Source organism: Oncorhynchus mykiss, chromosome 21 (assembly GCF_013265735.2).
Source record: "Oncorhynchus mykiss isolate Arlee chromosome 21, USDA_OmykA_1.1, whole genome shotgun sequence".
Taxonomy (NCBI): Eukaryota; Metazoa; Chordata; class Actinopteri; order Salmoniformes; family Salmonidae; genus Oncorhynchus; species Oncorhynchus mykiss.
The window spans coordinates 42,450,898-42,473,266 of record NC_048585.1 but is presented as its reverse complement, the minus strand read 5'-3'; the positions used below and the strand labels follow the sequence as shown (position 1 = coordinate 42,473,266).

The following is a 22,369-nucleotide window of genomic DNA, read 5'->3' as shown; positions in this document are numbered from 1 at the left end:
AAGGTTAGGGTTAAGTTTAGGTGTTAACTCTGAATGGTTAAGTGTTAAGGTTTGGGATAGGTTTAAAATAAACTTTTTTTTGCTAGATTTGAACTTGCAACCTTTGAAATCAGAAGCCAATGCCTATTTGAAGATGACAGCGCTCACTGTTGCCCTAGTGGCCGACTTCCACGTCATCTCCCAACGTCCTTGGACATGCATGGATGTCGAATACTGACTTGTATCACGGGGTGACCTGGCTGACTTGGCTAGCTTCACACTTCTACTACCTGGCTAGCTTCACACTTCTGCTACCTGGCTAGCTTCACACTTCTACTACCTGGCTAGCTTCACACTTCTGCTACCTGGCTAGCTTCACACTTCTGCTACCTGGCTAGCTTCACACTTCTGCTTTACTTCCTTTTATGTTTCTTTCTATCTTTTCCCCCAAAACTATTTCAGTTTGCTCCCCTGCAGCTTTGCCCAAGGCATTCTCTCTTCATACAGAGAGAGTGAGACACAGTAGCCTATGTTTCGTTTTGGGGTATTCCTTGAAATAATTACTGCATTTCCTCTTGTAATGTCTTTTTTTTTTTTTCTTCAGGTCTTAGTACCTGGATCCAACTCTGATATTCACCCAGCACATCCACTCAAAACATCCTCAGATAATAACTAACCTTGAAGGGAAGTAACGGTCATGTGGCCCTCATCCCTTTCAATAACAACTCCCGTTCCTACAGCTGTACAGTCAGTCGTGTGTTTGTATTGCATGTTCAACAGACGCTATACTTGTTCAAATGCAGTGTTGTAACCACATGGAAAAGCAGCACAAAACTAAAAAGCTATATAGTGAATGATGCACTGAATAAGAGGCCATTCTCATGTTCAAAACCACACAACGCTTCATATGAAGAAAAAACAACATTCAAAGGCACCTCATCAGAAAATCTAGCCCTTGGCCTTACTGGGTCGAAGATGATAATGTTTTCATAGCAAATAGCTCAGCATCAAACAGTTTCTCTCTTTCTATGTCTCTGGGCTCACTGACTGAATGGAATTGTTTATTTTGTGATGTGCAATCTCCTGACACCGTGCGGCACTGAAAATACAGCATCATATACAAAGAAACCCATGCCAGAGAGAATTGACTGGGGGTAAAGAATACCAGAGTTCAATTCCATTTAAAATCCCATCAATTCAGGAAGTACACTATAATTCCAATGCTTTTCAATTTGGATTTTGAATTTGCTTTAGGTTCTGAATTGAATAGCATTGAAATGAAACTGACCCCAACCCTGGAGAATACAGTAGTTCCCTCCCTTCCTTCAAGCTCTCTCCAGGGCCCACATTCCCAAAGTATCTCAGAGTAGGAATGCTGATCCTAGATCAGCACTCCTATTTTGAGACACTTTGTAAATATGGGCCCAGTTCTCTCTCACTCTCACTCTCTCTCCATCTACACGGTGCTATTGTATCATGAGTTTGATGGTTTTAGTCCTATGAGATTGTGTGGCAATGTTTCTTTTTTTGAAAAAAAAATAAATTATTATACAGAGGCAGTGTTTTGTTTTTACGCACAACTAAGGTTATATAGGCCATACAGTACAGTAATTCCTTTGGGCATGAAAGTTGTAACCTGATTCCAGATCTGTATGTGCTTAGGCCAATTTGTCATGCTGTTGGATAAAAGCACACAATGATCTGGGATCAGGCTAAGTAAAAGTTGTAATTGACCATGTCGAGTTAACCGGCAACATTACTCACAGTGAAGAACAAACTCAATGTAAATATATAGGTCTTTGCACAACCATCTCCATGTCAGTACCATGTGATCTTTACTCAAAACAAAAAAAGGATGATGGAAAAAATAACTTTATATATGTTTTACAATTCTTTGTCTCTAACAAATTGCACTTATTTAAAGATCATTTTTTGTGTTCTGGTTTGAAAGAGCTGTTTTCATGCTCTATGGCTTGAAAGGTCAAGATATTGTATAATATGTATATGTATTTGTATTCATATGCGTATAAATATATGTCTATGTAATTGTCTTTCTGTCTGTCTCTTCTTTTCATCGCAACACTTGACTTCTGAGTGGCGCAGCAGTCGAAGGCACTGCATTTCAGTGCTGGAAGTGTCACTACAGACACTCTGTTTCGAATCCAGACTGTATCACATCCAGCCGTGATTGGGTTGTCCCATACGGCGGCACACAATTGGCCCAGGTTTGGCCGGTGTATGCCATCACTGTAAATTAGATTTAGTTCTTAACTGACTTTCCTCGTTAAATGAAAAAAAAAATATGTAAAGAAAATACTTAATTTGTATGGAAAACCCACTGTTAAATATCAAGACCTGTATGTAAGCTATAGCATTTTCTCAATGGGGAAACATATTTAATATTATACTGGTTGATAAGTTAGCCACTAGCTATACCCTCTCTGAATTGCAAACTTCATTCATATATCATTGATGTCCTCTCCTCTCCTCGCTTCCTCCTTTCCAGTGACACAGGGACAATTGACTCCAGGGTGCCAATTAAAATGATTGGCGCCTTTTATTTGAGAGGGGAAAAGGCGAGGGCCAGGAGAAAGGAGAACAGATGGGTGGCCCGTTTCGCAAGGAGGGAAGGAAGGAGCGAGGGTGGTGGGGAGCCCTCCCTGTAGCAGTGGACGGAAGCAGAGAAGATAAACACTAATGGGTTGTCGGGCCAGTGCAACAGGCTTGCATGCGGCTAAAGTTATCATCGCAACTGCGCTTCACAGTGATGCTAAATCCGGAAAAAGGATATTATTGTAAGGTGTCGTAATCGGAATGATTAGAAAAATATTAGTATCAGCAAATGTAATCTTTGCTTGTATGTACTTTTCTTCGTTCTATTGACTAGTGCTGTTGAATCAACGTTGTTTCAATGTAATTTGTCAATCTATTGCGACGTGGAATCAATGTGGAAAATACATTGGATTTGAAAAAGGTAAACAGTACTGGTTTCATCTGATTTCAACCAGCGTTGTAAACATTGAATTAGGGTAAAACTTTAACTTACCTGAATAACAGATTTTTACATCAATCTGATTTCAACTATGTATACCTTGAAATTATGTTGAAAATTACACAAAGAAATGTTAGAAATCATTTTATTCCTGTTATATATATATATATATATATATATATCAGGTGGTTGAAATGATATAGAATTTCATATTTGATTTGATCTTGTTTCAATGTTGGTAGTAAAATGGTATGTTTGAAAACATCATTGTTTCAACGTCATGACATCAACCTAAATAAAGAGGAATATTGAAATTAAGTGTGAAGCCACAGTCCAACAATTCCCAATTGAACATTTGACTCCTACTGGTATATGAGGGGTAGTGCACACAGTGAGAACAAGTCCACCATCCAGATGCCTACCTCTGTGTCCTACTCAGATCCCGGAAACAAGATATGTTTGATTCAGCTCAGACATAGTGTCAACCCATTTAGACATGGATCGGCCTCAACTCATTTTGCGTAGACTACATAACTCACATGGAATAGTTGAAAGTAACTCCTATAACTCTTCTTTAACAAGCTGTATGTGAAAGTTAATTTGGAGTGAGGTTGGGTTTATGTACTGTAGGCGGGGCTGGATTAATGCAGGGGCACACCGTGGCTGAAGCTCCAGGGCCCAGGCCCATTTTACAAAATCAATAAAGGAAATACTGTATATATTTTATATACAGTAAATATTAGATATGTAGTATATATATTGTATTTTTATTTATTTACTGCAACTGCCAACCACAGGAGGACTCAGGAGCCCACTCTCAATGAGTGTAGACAGCCTGCTGCTGCTGCTCTGCTAAACATCAGATGGGGGAGGAGAGGAGGTAGGAGGCCCACGTGATTAAATGGGGGGCCCTGCCATGATTGGGGAACTGATTAATAGAAACAAAAGAATAAACTGCATAACAAATAAATGTGACTGGTCAATTGTGTGAGTCAGGGGCTGGGCCCAAGAGGCGCCCCCCCCCCCCCCCCCCCCCCCAAAAAAAAATTATATATATCCATATTATTTTTTATCCAACCACAGGAGCCCGCTCTCAATGTTCAAAATACAGCAGAGAGCAACATTTTGCTACAGAGGATCAATAGTTTATAAAAGGAAAACCAATTTAAGTTTTATCACAAGCACATACAGGTATCTGCCAAAATAAAGGAAACATCAACATAAAGTTTCTAAAAAAGGTATTTGGCCAATACGAGCTCCCAGAACAGCTTCAATGCGCCTTTGGCATAGATTCTACAAGTAGACCTAAACCATGCCAGGAAAATGCACCCCACACCATAACATATACTTTGCATAACTGTTTACTCAAGTGTTCCCTTTATTTGTGCATTTACCTGTATGCTTACAGTCGGGAAGGCCACAGTTTGGGCAGTTTGGGCCCGCCAAATATACAGCTTGTTGTGTGTTGACCATAGACATATAATCCATAGAAGGGTTCTGTAACCTTTTGACTGTTAAACTCATGGGTGCACTAGCAATGGATGCCAGTCCTGACTTGAATGGGAACTGCCATATATTGATGATATTTCCGTGGTTGGTTGCGGCTGTCGGTTTTTTCATTTGCATAATAAAAGCGGACAGTTTTGGAAAGCCAATGCCTACTGCTGAAAAGAAAAGGATAATCGGTCTGTAGAACAAATAGAAACAAAGCCCAGGGGACTATGGTTTCTTGATCCGGCCCGGTTCAGTATGAAGGCTATGGTCCATGGTTGATTAGATCTTTGGAAGTTTAGAAGTGGTTACCATTAGCCCTATAAATAGGATGACAAAATAATGATATTAATAATACACTTTCAACTTTGGATATTGTCTATTATATACTGTATTGGTAATATACAGTACATATACTATCCAAGCAGAAGATACATCTCCTTCAAATGTTGATATTTGGTTGCATTCACAATTCAATATCCAGTTTGTCTGCAAGTTAATGATTGATATCAAAGTTAAAGAATAGCACTAAAGCAAACTAAATTCAACTTAGATTTTTGGTTGAGATGGATACTTGAATCCAACATGTAAATAACTTATACATTGCATTTTTAAACCAACCAACCATCCTTCATATACAAGGAAATATCCAAAGGTAATAATCTATTATTAATATCGCGAAAGTGGTTTCCTATTTATAGGGCTAACCATCCAATCAAACATGGATGAATGATAGTACACCTATTTACATATGGAAATGAATGTGTCCTTTGGGCAAATCAGATGTCAATGTAGCCTACATAAACCCAACCTCACTCTGAAGTTACTTTCAACTAGTCAATGTTATTTAGGTAGTCTACACAACTTAGTATGGCATCTGATCAATGTCTCAATTGTGTTACCATGATAGCTAAGCCGAAATGAACACAACTTGCTTCCAAACTAAGAAGCGTATGTAGAGGTGGACATCTGGATGGTAGACTCAATTGAACTGAAGTGCATTACCAGTCACTGTTCAGGTAGAAATGGTTGCTGTTCCTTCAAATTTTATTGAAAAAAACAACTATTTATTTAAGTTGTTAGCATGGCGTTGAAACAAATTATTCAAAAATACCATTTTACTATCAACAAAATAAAATATGTTTAATTAAATCTAAAATTCAACATAATTTCAACCACACAATATACTCTATATTATACTATATACCCTATTGTGGAATTTTCAACACATTTTTAACGTATACATAGTTGTGATGATTATTTTGAAATTCGATTGAGGTAACAACCTGTTGTTTACAGTGTTCAATGTTTACAACGTTGGTTGAAATGAGATGAAAACAGTACTGGTTGATTACTTTTTTCAAATGTAATGTATTTTCCATGTTGATTCCACGTCACAATACATTGCCAAATTACATTGAAACAACATTGATTCAACCAGTATGTAGTCAGTTTAGGCCTGTGTGCATGGGTGCGTGCGTGTCAGTTAGCCTAGTGGTTAGAGAGACGAGCCATAAAATGGAAGGTTTGCCAGTTCGAACCCCAGGTCTGACGTGAAGTGAGCTCTTAACCATAGTTTTGCTGGTATCAAATCCTAGATGCCATTGCCTGCCATTGTGCCCTTGAGCAAGGCACTTAACACCCCCCATGACAACAATTGCTCCAATGGTGCCCAGTATGGCAGCCCTTCAATTCAATCTCTCCAAACCGTATGTGTGTATTTTGGAGGGGTTGGTTTAAAACGTCAATAATTGTGCACAACTGACAAATAAAGTGATCTTAATCTTAGTGTTATGCATGTGTGTGTAGAACCCAGACCTTTAGCCACGCATCACTGTCCTGTCCACCCCCCCTCCCGAAAAGCAGCTCTGAGACCCATCAGGGCCCTGCACTAATTACGGTCACTAATTGGGGGTCGTCCAAGGCCAGGGACCTCTCCACACCTGCACGGTCATGTGACATTCAAAGAGGTGCGTGGGGTCAGGGGTCAGAGGTGCAGGAAGAGAGGGGAGGGGGAGATCAGCTGTGAAGGTCCTCTGGATTATAGAGAGAGACTTGAGGAAGTACATGTGTGTGTAAGGAGAGAGAGACAGGGGGTGAGGGAGCACCTCTTGGGGTTAATTGCCGGGTGACCTTAGTGGGCAGGACAGCCCTCACCCCTCCTCATCCCTCCCACACTCCTCCCTTAGCCTGCCTGCTTTTCTCAGCCCAGGGTGAAATGATGGCTGCTTGTTTTGACATGCTTCACACAAGAGGCTGACTGACTTAGCCCTACGAAAGAAAGAGCCCGGCTGCATTCCTGAGACCAGCCCGACCGACCAGGGCTCTCAACAGACAGGCAGGGCGGGAGGGGAGGGGGGGGGACCATTAGGGAATCTCTCACGCACACATACACACACACACACACACACACACACACACCTCCATGTATTCTATTCTTCTCTTTCAAACAAGCTTGCACTGCTACAGAAGGATTGGGAGGAACAGTGTGAAAGGTTATCTTTGGTTTCGAAGAGAAAGACGCAGAGCTGAAGAGGGCATCTTTTTAGTCCCCATTGGTGTGCAGTGCACGGTCTTCGCCCCTTGTCTTTCTTTGGCACCTTTTGATGATGCGTAAACAAGGAAGTGCACAGTGAAGTAAGAGGGGGACACATGTCAATGGGCGAGACCACAACATCATGTTTGTTTGGGGAAGTGGTCAATGGGTTTTATTATGTCAATTCTGAAAAAAGTTGCATTCACTTGTTGTTGTGGTTAGGCGAAAACACTTATAAAGAGTAAAACATTTTTTTTTATTAGATAAACAAAAACAACCATATTCCATGGTTGCTTAGCATTTATCTATGTCAATGTGTTTCATACTATACATCAGATCATTACAATTGTCCTCATTGACAGAGGTTGTGATAATTGTTGGAAAAGATTGATGGTCGTCTACCTTCCATACGTTCATAATTTGACCAAATATTTAGGAAGAGGTCATCATTTTATGGAAACATGGAAAAAGTGTTAAGCAAAGTTCGGTCCAAAAAACCCACATTTTTCACCAAATCAAATACATTTATTGTGTTTGAGGTGATGCTTGTATCCAAACCAAAGTAGATCATTTAAAGATTGTTCTATACATCATTTGTTGTCTCTATAAGCCTCAATATGAGGTACTAAACCTAGCATGGAAGTGCATCCCTGTAGCTGTGTGGGCTGATATAGTCAAACTGTTTACCTTGGGTTAAGTTGAGCCAATGGTTGAGCCAATGGCAAGTTGAGAAAATGTAAGTGTTTTCTTCCCAGGTGTTCTTCAAAGATGCAAAGTGCTAAAAACAAAAGTTCAAAGTGTTTGTTAGGTGTTAAGTCTGTTTTAAAAGATGCTTCAAATGATTACAAGACCAAAAAAGGATTGTGATTGTGTTGAAATGTAGTTCAATCTGTAAGGCTGGTCTGAATGGCTCGCCACTTGTACATTTACGCAGTAAGGACAATATAATTCACAACGCTTCCTATGTCATAGGCATAGCAGGTATTTTTGTGGTAGTGTCTAACACTACCTCATTAGAATAGCAGGTATTTCCATGGTAGTGTTATTAAATTGACCTCGTCAGCGTAGCGTCACGTCTCTCCTCCTCCTTCACTATTAGCAAGCGTGCTGAAGGACATTCATTAAATTCAGCCTATGAGCATGGCACACTAAGGCAATTCCACTGCGCTTTCTGAATAACCTAAGGGCCCACTCATGCAATAATCACTTTCCGTTCTTTCAACCAATGGGCATGAATCTAGGGGATTATTTATATGTCAACTCACCCCTTGCGTCTCTCACTTGCTGTTTTGCAACAGTCTTCAATGACCTTTCACCTCCCCACCACCACCACCAACTAAAAGCCTGTCATCGGATCACCACTCTTCCAGCCTGTCGTCAGCATCTGGCTCAGAGGAGCCTTCCTCTGAGACGAGGCCTACCCCAAAAATGTTGAAAACATTTTATACCTCCTTTTTGTGATATCCAATTGCGATCTTGTCTCATCGCTGCAACTCCCCAACGGGCTCAGGAGAGGCGAAGGTTGAGTCATGCGTCCTCCGAAACATGACCCGGCCAAACCGCTCTTCTTAACATCCGCCCTCTTAACCTGGAAGCCAGCTGCACCAATGTGTCGGAGGAAACGCCGTCCAACTGACGACTGAAGTCAGACTGCAGGCGCTCGGCTCGCCACAAGGAGTCGCTAAAGCACAATGAGCTGATTAACGCCCCCCCTGGCCAAACCCTCCCCTAACCCGGACGATGCTGGGCCAATTGTGTGCCGCCCTATGGGTCTCCCGGTCACGGCCGGTTGTGACACAGCCTGGGATCGAACCCGGGTCTGTAGTGACGCCTCAAGCAATGTGATGCAGACTGCTGCGCTACTCGGGAGGCCTGTACCCCAAACTATTTAATAAAATTCCATGTTGTCTCTGTTGTCATTCACTTAAACATGTACTCAATCGAATTGTATTTGGAAAATAAAGATAGACATGGTTTCAAAAAGGTAGTGGTAATATTTAATTCAGCACTGAAATTTAGAGAATTTGGCAGTACATCCAACCGGCCTTAACTTACCCTGTCCTGCGGCTCAACTTATCCCATACCCGGAGTGTGATGTACCAAGAGATCACTTTTTCTGGGCAAGCTATGTTTTCAAAACTGTTATGGTTACATGAAGTCTGATTATTTCCAGGTATACACAACATCCTGAAATACACTACACAGTATATACAATAGTATGTGGACACCCCAAATTAGTGGATTCTTGTTTTTTTTTGCCACACCTGTTGCTGACAGGTGTATAAAATCAAGCACACAGCCAGGCAATCTTCATAGACAAACATTGGCAGGAGAATGGACTTACTGTAGAGCTCAGTAAGTTTCAACGTTGCATCGTCATAGGATGCCACCTTTCCAACAAGTCAGTTTGTCAAATTTCTGCCCTGCTAGAACTGTCCCGGTCAATTGTAAGTGCTGTTATTGTGAAGTGGAAACGTCTAGGATCAACAATGATTCAGCCATGAAATGGTAGGCCACACAAGCTCACAGAACGGGACTGCCGGGTGCTGTCCATCGCCTGACCTCATTACGAGTTTCAAACTGTCTTTGGAAGCAACTTCAGCACAATAACTATTTGTCGGGAGCTTCATGAAATGTGTTTCCATGGCCAAGCAGCCGCACACACAAGCCTAAGATCACTATATGCAATGCCAAGAGTCGGTTGGAGTGGTGTAAAGCTTGCCGCCATTGGACTCTGGAGCAGTGGAAACGCGTTCTCTGGAGTGGTGAATCACGCTTCACCATCTGGCAGTATGACGGACTAATCTGGGTTTGGCGGATGCCAGAAGAATACTACCTGCCTGAATTCACAGTGCCAACTGTAAAGTTTGGTGGAGGAGGAATAATGGTCTGGGGCTGTTTTTTTGTCACCCATTGAGAATGCATGCCATGGAAGAACTAGGACATTTTCATCTTCCAGGAATTGTGTACAGATCCTTGCGACATGGCGGGTAAATGGAACAACAGGGGTCCTCAGGATCTCGTCTCGGTATCTCTGGGCATTCAAATTGCCATTGATAAATGCAATACACCCTTTTCCAGTACACGACACACTGATGTCACGTAACTCTTAGCGTCAGTAAGAAAGTCATCGCCATTTGCGCCCATTTTGGGCTTCTCATACGCTTACAATTATGTTTTGATTCTTGCTTGAACAGTCGCTAAGATTATATTTGGTTGTGATCTTTGCAAAATAACTATTTTGGCTGCAGCAGTTGTTAGCTAGAATGCTAACGCTCATTGATATTGGCTGTGGCAGAAGCTAGCCAAATTGCCATTTTACTGATTGAAGTTGGGGGTGTTTTTTTAAGTATAGGGCAGTTGATTTGCGATGATGACACAAACATGATATTTTTAAGGAGGGAATTCATACAAGCCTTAAAATCTCCTTATAATCCAAAAGTAGTGTGAAATGTACTCGTGAGTAACATGCAAATAGAGATTTGTTTTTGTTGGTGTTCTATCAGAACTCTCCTTTGTTCTGCCACCAACTTGCCCTCATGCGGCAATGTTCGCGAACACAGAAAGGGCTCTATTGTGTTCGTTGTCCGTAGCTTATGCCTGCCTATACCATAACTCCACCACCACCATGGGGCACTCTGTTCACAATGCTGACATCAGCAAACCACTCGTCCACCTGACTGCCATCTGCCCGGTACAGTTGGAACCGGGATTCATCCTTGAAGAGCACACTTCTCCAGCATACCAGTGGCCATCGGAGGTGAGCGGTTGCCCACTGAAGTCGGTTACGACGCCAAACTTCAGTCGGGGTCAAGACCCTGGTGAGGACGGCGAACACGCAGATGAGCTACCGCGAGACGATTTCTGACCGTTTGTGCATACCCGCGGTTTCATCAGCTGTCCTCGTTGCTGGACTTAGACGATCCCGCAGGTGAAGAAACCGGATTTGGAGGTCCTGGGCTGGTGTGGTTACACGTGGTCTGTGCTTGTGAGGCCGGTTGGACGTACTGCCCAATTCTCTAAAACGACATTGCTTATGGTAGAGAAATGAACATTACATTCTCTGGCAACAGCTCTGGTGGACATTCCTGCAGTCAGCATGTCAATTGCCTGCTCCCTCAAAATGCAGACATCTGTGGCATTGTGCACGCTTTAGAATGGCCTTTTATTGTCCCCAGAACAAGGTGCAACTGTGTAATGATCATGCTGTTTAATCAGCTTCTTGATATGCCACACCTGTCAGGTGGATGGATTATCGTGGCAAAGATGAAATGCTCACTAACATGGATGTAAACAAATTTGCGCACAACATTTTAGAGAAACACGCTTTTTGTGCGTTAGGAACATTTCAGGGATAATTTTATTTCAACTCATGAAACACGATACCAACACTTTTCGTGTTGTGTTTATATTTTTGTTCTGTGTGTATTTTGTAGCTAATTGTCTCTCTATTCTTGCATTTAGCCTCAGTTGTGGATTTGTACACTTTTTTGGACAGTGTACAGGTCTGCATCTCTCATATAAACTTTACAAAATGTTCACGATATCGGGTCAAACTACACATTGTGCTGTTTTTATGCTTGTGTAACTTGTGTGTCACTCCAACACTTTTGTGACTCCTTCACAACAACAACAAAAAGTCGACAGAGAAATCATCAAAGCTCACACATCACATACATCTGTCCACAGTGAACCCCCCCCCCCCCCCCCCCCCTCTCCCCCCTATTTTCAATCTCATAATCCTTTCAGAAGGTAAATGAGTCTGGGTCCGTATAAAAGGGATTGTGAGGCAAGGAATACAAGTTTAAAATGACATATTGAGCTTCTTCCTGCGCTGGCATCAATGCAATACATTGAAAGCTCATCTTTTTAATGGGAAAAATGTCATGGCCATACAAAACAAATAAAAAGTCTCCTTGGACCTGGTGATCCCTGTTTTCACCAGACTAATTCCTCCAAACCAAGGACGATTCCTTGATAATTCTCTTTAGGTTTGTATGTTGTGTAAAGGCCTGTATATTTGTTAGACATTAAGTCAAATTTTTTACATTATTTTTTTTTTCTTCATTGCTTGCCAATTAATATGTTATTTTTCTTTGGGGCAGACTGCAATTTCAGACACTACTGGATGATTGATTGGCAGGCAACATAACAAGAGAATCGAAAACACAGCGAAACAAACCTTAACTCTCTCTTCCACCTCTCTCTTTTCTAGGGCTTTAAAATAATCTCTCTCTCTCTCTCTTCCTCTCTTGCTCTCTTTAAAAAAGTGTTTTTATAGGGTGTGGGTTCGAGTTGGCCTTGACTCCATGGTCTCCACCCTGGCGGTTACAGAGAGGAGCGGTGGGCTCCATGTCTCCACCTACCTCTGTGAGGTTTAGTGGCTTTGCTGTGCTTCTCTCCCTCTCCCTCCCTCTCTCTCTCTCTCTCTCTCTCTCTCTCCCTCTCCCTCATCACACACACAATTCATCTTGTGGTTTCTAAACCTCTCGCTCACTCTCTTTTTCTTACACCATTTGCATGTTTCTATGTCCACCTCAGTGCGTAGTGGAAATTCGTTTCCATAAACTCTCACAAGACTTCTCCACTACCCAATAAACAATGCCGATCACATCAATTCAAAGGATTTAAGGAGAGCTAAATTAAACCCAAGTTTACTTTACCAAGTTGAGTTAAACTGAAGTTTAAAACATCTGACAAATGCTGGTCCAAACTCCCCCCTCTCCCCGCTTTCCTCCCTAACCTGTGGAGCCCAGCGCTCCTCTCTGTAACTGCCAGGTCCCGCTCGCCTCCCTATTGTGGCGACGACAAAGGAGGCCAGTGCCCTCTCTCAGGCTATGTTACAGACGGCTGTATGAGGCGGACACTCTGGGCCGGCCCGGCGTTATCTGCTGTGACACTTCAGATTACCTCCACGGCTTCCCTATCTGATCGGCACATCCAATTCAATTAGTGCCAATTAGTTTGTCCCTGCTCACCCCTCACCCCTCTCCCCTTGTCATCCACCCACCCAGCTTCTGATCCTGTACCATCGCCAGTAGCGAGTCGCTACCCCACCACTGGACCAGAGAACAGTCCACACCAGTGCTCTCAGCAACGCTCGTGGAACCCCCTTTGTGGAACCCCCTTTGTGGAACCCCCTTTGTGGAACCCCCTTTGTGGGGCCCACCACCCGCTCACCACCTCACCCCCTCACCAACCCCCTCGCTGGCTAACTCTGGGTCCAGGCACACCTGGCCTTTGCAAATTGGGAGCCCTCAAAAAGCAGCGAGAGAAAGGCGGGATGGGGGATGAGGAATAGGGGGAGGAAGGAGGGGTTTTGGTTGATGGGTCTTTCAGCATTCCGATGGAGCAAAAAGTGAATGACGGATCCTTTGTTAGAGTCCCCCAAAGAGAGGAAAGCTGTCCGGAGAAAATGCTACAGAAAATCATTGCTTATGCCAGTGAGCAGAGACAATAGGGAAGGGCACTAAGTACACTCAGGCCCGCCTTCCAGCGTTAGGGAACATCCACAGGTTTAATTCAAGCTTATTTCCTGCAATTCTACACATTGTGTCATGGGGTGCAGAGAAAATGTAACATCTTTTAAAGCAAATTTCCTTGCTATTCCATACATTTGTCATGTCTATTGTGTACTCTTCTGACATTTGAGTGAGTCAAGTATTACAACACAATCTATGGGCTGAAAAATCTAGCTAAAAAAACGTTAGCAGACATGGGCTAGTTGATCTGGACATTTCTTACAAGTTATAAATGGCTCTCTAAGGTCTGCAATGGCTGACGTGACGAGAGGTAATTTGATACATTAAATGTCTACTACAGTAGCTACAACGTAGACCGTGCTTACCGGTCAGAATGATATCAGGATTTTTTTTTGCGTCAATCCAGTAGCCGGGCCATTTCTTTTGCAAACTCCAACTCATGTGCTACAGAGACACTGCTAAACCAACAACAGTGCTTGTTTTCTGATAAAAAGTGTGAAAACCTGAAAAAGATGTGACAAATGGTAAACCTGTGACTTCTTGACATGTATCTGTTTCAATGGTAAACCTGTGACTTCTTGACATGTATCTGTTTCAATGGTAAACCTGTGACTTCTTGACATGTATCTGTTTCAATGGTAAACCTGTGACTTCTTGACATGTATCTGTTTCAATGGTAAACCTGTGACTTCTTGACATGTATCTGTTTCAATGGTAAACCTGTGACTTCTTGACATGTATCTGTTTCAATGGTAAACCTGTGACTTCTTGACATGTATCTGTTTCAATGGTAAACCTGTGACTTCTTGACATGTATCTGTTTCAATGGTAAACCTGTGACTTCTTGACATGTATCTGTTTCAATGGTAAACCTGTGACTTCTTGACATGTATCTGTTTCAATGGTAAACCTGCCATTCGCCTACTGCACAGTTCAGCTTGGGTTGGCCTGACTGAAAGTGTAAGTCACTGTTTCTCCGTAGAATTGTTTCACACAGGGCACCTTTCCTTACCCGGGCGGGGCCTTTGGATATTTTTTGTTAATCGTTTGAGTATACACACTTCTCCAGGGACCGCTACACCACCGTGGATCACTTAAGCCTAAACATATCCAGGCCTAAATCCAGATAATGTATATTCCCCAAGTATCCTTAGGATCTTATAAAGTCTCAAAGTGTAAGAACAACGATAGTCCACCATAGACCTCTCTCTCTTTCGCTCTCTCTCTCTCGCTCTCTCTTTCTCTCTCTCGCTCTTTCTCTCTCTCGCTCTCTCTCTCCCCATCTCTCTCCTTGTTCTCTCACCCTCTCTCTCTACCCATCTCTCTCCTTCTTGTTCTCTCACCCTCTCTCTCTCCATACTCTCAATCCATCCATCTATCCATCTTCTCTCTCTCTCTCGCATGCACGCACGCATCACGCACACACACACACACACAGAGCCTCTCTCTATCCCTCTCTCCCATCTCTCTCGATCCCCATCCCTCTCTTTCTCTCCCACCCCATCACATCTCTCTCCCCCATCACTTTCTATCCCTTCTCCTGGTATCTCTCTAATAAAATAACCCCTCATACGCCCTCCTTCCTCATCAGGCTCTAATCTGGGCTGACAGCTTCCCCCGTAATTGGTCATAACACCCAGATGGACCGGTCCTTAATTTGCTGTTCCCAATACAGCGATGGAGGAGGCCATGGAAGGGCACGGGGGTGAGGGGAAGCGGCGGAGGGGGCCAAAGTCTTGATTTGTTGGTTATAGATACAAGAGCAGTAAACACCCAAGGCTCTACCCCCGACAGTTTGAACAGGCTTTTGTTCACACGTCTATTCAAAAGGGAATGAGGGCCCTCCCTCCCTCCATCTAACCCCCTTTCCCTCTCCCAATCGTTTCTTCCACCAGGAAAAGAGAACTGGTGGGACAAAGAGGTGTGTGTGTGTTGATGTGTTGAAGGTGGACCTGGAAATGAATATGGATGAATGATCTTTAATGATGTAGAATCAGAGTAGACTTATAAGGTGGGTGTTTATGTGAGATTAGTTTAGTTTATTATTTTCCTCATTAGTACACGCAGCAGCTACTATTCTTGGGGTCCTTGGTGGTGCTGGATCAGTAGACACTGCTCCTGTGTGGTCGTGGCTCTCTACAGGAGAATATAGATCCAGGAGGTACAGGGTGTACATGGTGACAGCCAGCCAGGCAGAGGTGAGTACCCCCCGGCACTAATGAGGGCAACCCGCTGGCCACTGTGACCTCAGGGGTGTAGGGGTCAACAGGGCCTGATGGAGTGGTCTGGTGGCAGAGCCGAATGCCAACAATTGTTGTGTTGCACCACTACAAAATAGTATAGAGAGAGGGAGAGAAGACAGAGCCAGAGAGGGAGAGAAGACAGAGCCAGAGAGGGAGAGAAGACAGAGCCAGAGAGGGAGAGAAGACAGAGCCAGAGAGGGAGAGGGAGAGAAGACAGAACCAGAGAGGGAGAGAAGACAGAACCAGCGAGGGAGAGGGAGAAAGAGAGAGAGAGAAATAGTAAAAACAGAGAGAGAGAGAGAAAGAATGGGGAGCAGGTCTTTTCCCAAGCCTTGCAGCAGTAGTCCAATTAAAGGCGATTTCTCTCACTGCACATCTGAGGCCCTTGAAGCCGCGCGGTCAGTTGGTGCAGTTTGGGAAGAAGAGGAGGGAAAGAAGAGGAGGGGGAGGAGGAGGGAGGGGATGTTGTCAGCATGTTGAATGCAGGGCCAGTGGAGTGGTTGGTGGGGAGGGTGTGTGTGTGTGTGTGTGTGTGTGTGTGTGTGTGTGTGTGTGTGTGTGTGTGTGTGTGTGTGTGTGTGTGTGTGTGTGTGTGTGTGTGTGTGTGTGTGTGTGCGTGCGTGTGTGCGTGCGTGCGTGTGTGTACGCTCGTAATGTGTCAATTTGTTTGCATGTGTAATCCTGTATGTGTGTGTGTGCATATGTGCGTGTACACCTGTGTATGTGTATAAATTTCCGTGTATACCCGTATGTGTGTGTGTGTGTGAAGGGGATGTGTGCATACACAGTGGGACAATCGCAGCTCTGTGGAACAGGACTGGGGCACGCAGATGTGTGAGTCTCTCTGGACTAAGCCTTGCCAAGGCCTACTTTGAGGGGTCACAACCTTTACAGAATCAGTGCTCCTGCATGTCAGAACTAATAAGGGTCAAGGTTCCACCAACACCAACACAGCTGCATGGAGGGAGGGAGAGAGGGAGGGCGAGAGGGAGAGGTAGAGAGGGAGGGAGAAAGAGATGGGGGGAATAGAGAGGGAAGGGGAGAGAGGGAAGGGAAGGGGAGAGGAAGGAAGAGAGAGAGATAGAGAGAGAGAGAGATTCGGCGAGGGTGAGAAAGAGAGAGTGAGAGAGATAGTGTAATAGTAGGAGAAAGACAGAGAGGGGGGAGAGAGGGGGAGAAGAAAGAGGGGGAGAGATGGAGATAGGGAAGGAAAGAGGGTAGGCAGAGAGGGAGAAGGGGGGTTTACACATCGAAGCCCCCACAGCTGTCTAGCCCAGGACAGGGGAAGTAAAGAGTAGAGAGGGGCTTGGAGATCTCCTCCCGGCAGCTCAGTGGACACTACAGAGAGTGTTAAGTGGGGGAGCTTCGAGCCACAGGGCTTAACACAGGTGCTAGTGCAGCAGAGCACACAGGGGGTGAGTAGAGTATAGTCTTTAGAGCTCTGTCATTATTACCGCCACCTCTCTGGTTGATTCTCATGTCTTTGTCGACGTGTGATTGTGTGTGATTAACGAGCGGGGGGATGGGAGCGGGAGGGAAGGGAAAGAACTGTTCGGCTAGTGAGAGAATTGATTTGTGAGGAATCAGTGGAACTGATTGGTAGATTTAGGTGAAACTTCTGTGATATCAATGGATGGGAATTGATCTGGTGATGTGATAGACAGTGAAGCAAGTGGAAAATGGGGTATTGCGTCATCGCTAGCTAACGTTTGGTTCACTTGTGGTTTGTTGATTAGCAAATAACAGATGGAGGCAGAGGGACAGACAGGGCAGGAGAGGGTGAAAGAAGAGGTAGGATAAAAGGAGAGACAGGGCAGGAGAAGGTGAAAGGGGAGAGAAAGGGCAGGAGAAGGTGAAATGAGAGAGAGGGCAGGATAAGGTGAAAGGAGAGAGGGCAGGAGAAGGTGAAAGGAGAGAGAGAGGGCAGGAGAAGGTGAAAGGGGAGAGAAAGGGCAGGAGAAGGTGAAAGGAGAGAGAGGGCAGGAGAAGGTGAAAGGAGAGAGGGCAGGAGAAGGTGAAAGGAGAGAGAGGGGCAGGAGAAGGTGAAAGGAGAGCGAGAGGGCAGGATAACGTGAAAGGAGAGAGAAAGGGCAGGAGAAGGTGCAAGGAGACAGGGCAGGAGAAGGTGAAAGGAGAAAGAGGGCAGGAGAAGGTGAAAGGAGAGAGAGGGCAGGAGAAGGTGAAAGGAGAGAGAGGGCAGGAGAAGGTGAAAGGAGAGAGAGGGCAGGAGAAGGTGAAAGGAGAGAGAGGGCAGGAGAAGGTGAAAGGAGAGAGAGAGGGCAGGAGAAGGTGAAATGAGAGAGAGGGCAGGAGAAGGTGAAAGGAGAGAGAGGGCAGGAGAAGGTGAAAGGAGAGAGAGGGCAGGAGAAGGTCAAATGAGAGAGAGGGGCAGGAGAAGGTGAAAGGAGGAAGAGGGCAGGAGAAGGTGAAAGGAGAGAGGGCAGGAGAAGGTGAAAGGAGAGAGAGAGGGCAGGAGAAGGTGAAAGGAGAGAGAGGGCAGGAGAAGGTGAAAGGAGAGAGAGGGGCAAGAGAAGCTGAAAGGAGAGAGAAAGGGCAGGATAACGTGAAAGGAGAGAGAGAGGGCAGGAGAAGGTGTAAGGAGAGAGAGCGGGCAGGAGAAGGTGAAAGGAGAGAGAGAGGGCAGGAGAAGGTGAAAGGAGAGCGAGAGGGCAGGAGAAGGTGAAAGGAGAGAGAGGGCAGGAGAAGGTGAAAGGAGAGAGAGGGGGCAGGAGAACGTGAAAGGAGAGAGAGAGAGAGGGTAGGAGAAGGTGAAAGGAGAGAGAGAGAGGGTAGGAGAAGGTGAAAGGAGCGAGAGAGAGGGTAGGAGAAGGTGAAAGGAGAGAGAGAGGGCAGGAGAATGTGAAAGGAGAGAGAGAGAGAGGGTAGGAGAAGGTGAAAGGAGAGAGAGAGAGGGTAGGAGAAGGTGAAAGGAGAGGGAGGGCAGGAGAAGGTGAAAGGAGAGAGAGGGGGCAGGAGAACGTGAAAGGAGAGAGAGAGAGGGTAGGAGAAGGTGAAAGGAGAGAGAGAGAGAGGGCAGGAGAAGGTGAAAGGAGAGAGAAAGGGCAGGAGAAGGTGAAAGGAGAGAGAGGGCAAGATAAGGTGAAAGGAGAGAGAGAGAGGGCAGGAGAAGGTGAAAGGAGAGCGGGAGGGCAGGAGAAGGTGAAAGGAGAGAGAGGGGGCAGGAGAACGTGAAAAGAGAGAGAGAGGGGGTAGGAGAAGGTGAAAGGAGAGAGAGAGGGTAGGAGAATGTGAAAGGAGAGAGAAAGGGCAGGATAATGTGAAAGGAGAGAGAGAGGGCAGGAGAAGGTGTAAGAAGAGAGAGAGGGCAGGAGAAGGTGTAAGGAGACAGGGCTGGAGAAGGTGAAAGGAGAGAGAAAGGGCAGGAGAAGGTGTAAGGAGACAGGGCAGGAGAACGTGAAAGGAGAGAGAGAGAGAGGTTAGGAGAAGGTGAAAGGAGAGAGAGGGCAGGATAAGGTGCAAGGAGACAGGGCAGGAGAAGGTGAAAGGAGAAAGAGGGCAGGAGAAGGTGAAAGGAGACAGAGGGCAGGATAAGGTGCAAGGAGACAGGGCAGGAGAAGGTGAAAGGAGAGAGAGGGCAGGAGAAGGTGAAAGGAGAGAGAGGGCAGGAGAAGGTGAAAGGAGAGAGAGGGCAGGAGAAGGTGAAAGGAGAGAGAGAGGGCAGGAGAAGGTGAAATGAGAGAGAGGGCAGGAGAAGGTGAAAGGAGAGAGAGGGCAGGAGAAGGTGAAAGGAGAGAGAGGGCAGGAGAAGGTAAAATGAGAGAGAGGGGCAGGAGAAGGTGAAAGGAGAAAGAGGGCAGGAGAAGGTGAAAGGAGAGAGGGCAGGAGAAGGTGAAAGGAGAGAGAGAGGGCAGGAGAAGGTGAAAGGAGAGAGAGGGCAGGAGAAGGTGAAAGGAGAGAGAGGGGCAAGAGAAGCTGAAAGGAGAGAGAAAGGGCAGGATAACGTGAAAGGAGAGAGAGAGGGCAGGAGAAGGTGTAAGGAGAGAGAGCGGGCAGGAGAAGGTGAAAGGAGAGAGAGAGGGCAGGAGAAGGTGAAAGGAGAGCGAGAGGGCAGGAAAAGGTGAAAGGAGAGAGAGGGCAGGAGAAGGTGAAAGGAGAGAGAGGGGGCAGGAGAACGTGAAAGGAGAGAGAGAGAGAGGGTAGGAGAAGGTGAAAGGAGAGAGAGAGAGGGTAGGAGAAGGTGAAAGGAGAGAGAGAGAGGGTAGGAGAAGGTGAAAGGAGAGAGAGGGCAGGAGAAGGTGAAAGGAGAGAGAGGGCAGGAGAAGGTGAAAGGAGAGAGAGGGGGCAGGAGAACGTGAAAGGAGAGAGAGAGAGGGTAGGAGAAGGTGAAAGGAGAGAGAGAGAGAGGGCAGGAGAAGGTGAAAGGAGAGAGAAAGGGCAGGAGAAGGTGTAAGGAGACAGGGCTGGAGAAGGTGAAAGGAGAGAGAAAGGGCAGGAGAAGGTGTAAGGAGAGAGAGATAGGGTAGGAGAATGTGAAAGGAGAGGGAGAGGGCAAGAGAAGCTGAAAGGAGAGAGAAAGGGCAGGATAACGTGAAAGGAGAGAGAGAGGGCAGGAGAAGGTGAAAGGAGAGGGAGAGGGCAAGAGAAGCTGAAAGGAGAGAGAAAGGGCAGGATAATGTGAAAGGAGAGAGAGAGGGCAGGAGAAGGTGTAAGAAGAGAGAGAGGGCAGGAGAAGGTGTAAGGAGACAGGGCTGGAGAAGGTGAAAGGAGAGAGAAAGGGCAGGAGAAGGTGTAAGGAGACAGGGCAGGAGAAGGTGAAAGGAGAGAGAGAGAGAGGTTAGGAGAAGGTGAAAGGAGAGAGAGAGAGGGTAGGAGAAGGTGAAAGGAGAGAGAGAGCGGGTAGGAGAAGGTAAAAGGGGAGAGATAGGGCAGGAGAAGGTGTAAGGAAAGAGAGGATAGGAGAAGGTGTAAGGATACAGGGCAGGATTAGGTGAAAGGGGAGAAAGGGCAGGAGAAGGTGAAAGGAGAGAGAGAGAGAGGGTAAGAGAAGGTGAAAGGAGAGAGAGGGCAGGAGAAGGTGAAAGGAGAGAGAGGGGGCAGGAGAACGTGAAAGGAGAGAGAGAGAGGGTAGGAGAAGGTGAAAGGAGAGAGAGAGAGAGGGCAGGAGAAGGTGAAAGGAGAGAGAAAGGGCAGGAGAAGGTGAAAGGAGAGAGAGGGCAAGATAAGGTGAAAGGAGAGAGAGAGAGAGAGGGCAGGAGAAGGTGAAAGGAGAGCGAGAGGGCAGGAGAAGGTGAAAGGAGAGAGAGGGGGCAGGAGAACGTGAAAAGAGAGAGAGAGAGGGTAGGAGAAGGTGAAAGGAGAGAGAGAGAGGGTAGGAGAATGTGAAAGGAGAGGGAGAGGGCAAGAGAAGCTGAAAGGAGAGAGAAAGGGCAGGATAACGTGAAAGGAGAGAGAGAGGGCAGGAGAAGGTGAAAGGAGAGGGAGAGGGCAAGAGAAGCTGAAAGGAGAGAGAAAGGGCAGGATAATGTGAAAGGAGAGAGAGAGGGCAGGAGAAGGTGTAAGAAGAGAGAGAGGGCAGGAGAAGGTGTAAGGAGACAGGGCTGGAGAAGGTGAAAGGAGAGAGAAAGGGCAGGAGAAGGTGTAAGGAGACAGGGCAGGAGAAGGTGAAAGGAGAGAGAGAGAGAGGTTAGGAGAAGGTGAAAGGAGAGAGAGAGAGGGTAGGAGAAGGTGAAAGGAGAGAGAGAGCGGGTAGGAGAAGGTAAAAGGGGAGAGATAGGGCAGGAGAAGGTGTAAGGAAAGAGAGGGCAGGAGAAGGTGTAAGGATACAGGGCAGGATTAGGTGAAAGGGGAGAAAGGGCAGGAGAAGGTGAAAGGAGAGAGAGAGAGGGTAGGAGAAGGTAAAAGGGGAGAGATAGGGCAGGAGAAGGTGTAAGGAAAGAGAGGGCAGGAGAAGGTGTAAGGATACAGGGCAGGATTAGGTGAAAGGGGAGAAAGGGCAGGAGAAGGTGAAAGGAGAGAGAGAGGGCAGGAGAAGGTGAAAGGAGAGAGAGAGAGGGAAGGTGAAAGGAGAGAGAGAGAGGGTAGGAGAAGGTAAAAGGGGAGAGATAGGGCAGGAGAAGGTGTAAGGAAAGAGAGGGCAGGAGAAGGTGTAAGGATACAGGGCAGGATTAGGTGAAAGGGGAGAAAGGGCAGGAGAAGGTGAAAGGAGAGAGAGAGAGTGCAGGGGAGGGTGAAGGTTAGCGAGAGAGTATGTAATCCAGCTTTACTGAGACATGCCGTGAGTTCGATTAAGATTTCAGGCTATTTTAGACTATTTCTTCACATTATAAGTGCATCAATGCACACACGGCAGAAGGCTATAAGTGCGAATGTTCCAAAACGCAATCAATTATCTGGAAAACACTGTTCTCAAAAGTGACCGCAAATGCAATTATACATATAATGCTTTAATATAAAGCTGATTTTTTTTATTTGTGAAAATGATCTTCCCCAAACTTGAAACTCACACGCCACCTATGTATGCCAGTTAGAAGTTATTTGGCCACTTTAGTTGTGATACAAACCTTATCAAAACATATACGCCTATGGGCTAGGCTACATGAGGTGTGTGACTATGTTTTGAAAAAGTACTGAACACGCTGGGCATCATTCACAAGTGATAGACTAATATTTTCACCCATCAGACTAT

At 45.6% G+C, this 22,369-nt stretch overlaps 1 protein-coding gene across 2 annotated transcripts in view; it reads left to right on the top strand.

Moving 5' to 3' along the window:
* Positions 1–15,438: 15,438 nt before the first annotated feature.
* Positions 15,439–22,369, top strand: part of LOC110500461 (shootin-1) — a 36,958-nt gene continuing 30,027 nt past the window's right edge. Inside the window, exon 1 of one of the 2 annotated variants that reach the window (XM_036957888.1) lies at positions 15,439–15,678. The gene's annotated coding sequence lies outside the window, so the exon portion shown is untranslated. Of the gene's footprint in view, positions 15,679–17,038; positions 17,139–22,369 lie in introns of those variants that run through there. The other variant, XM_036957887.1, reaches the window with a different exon arrangement.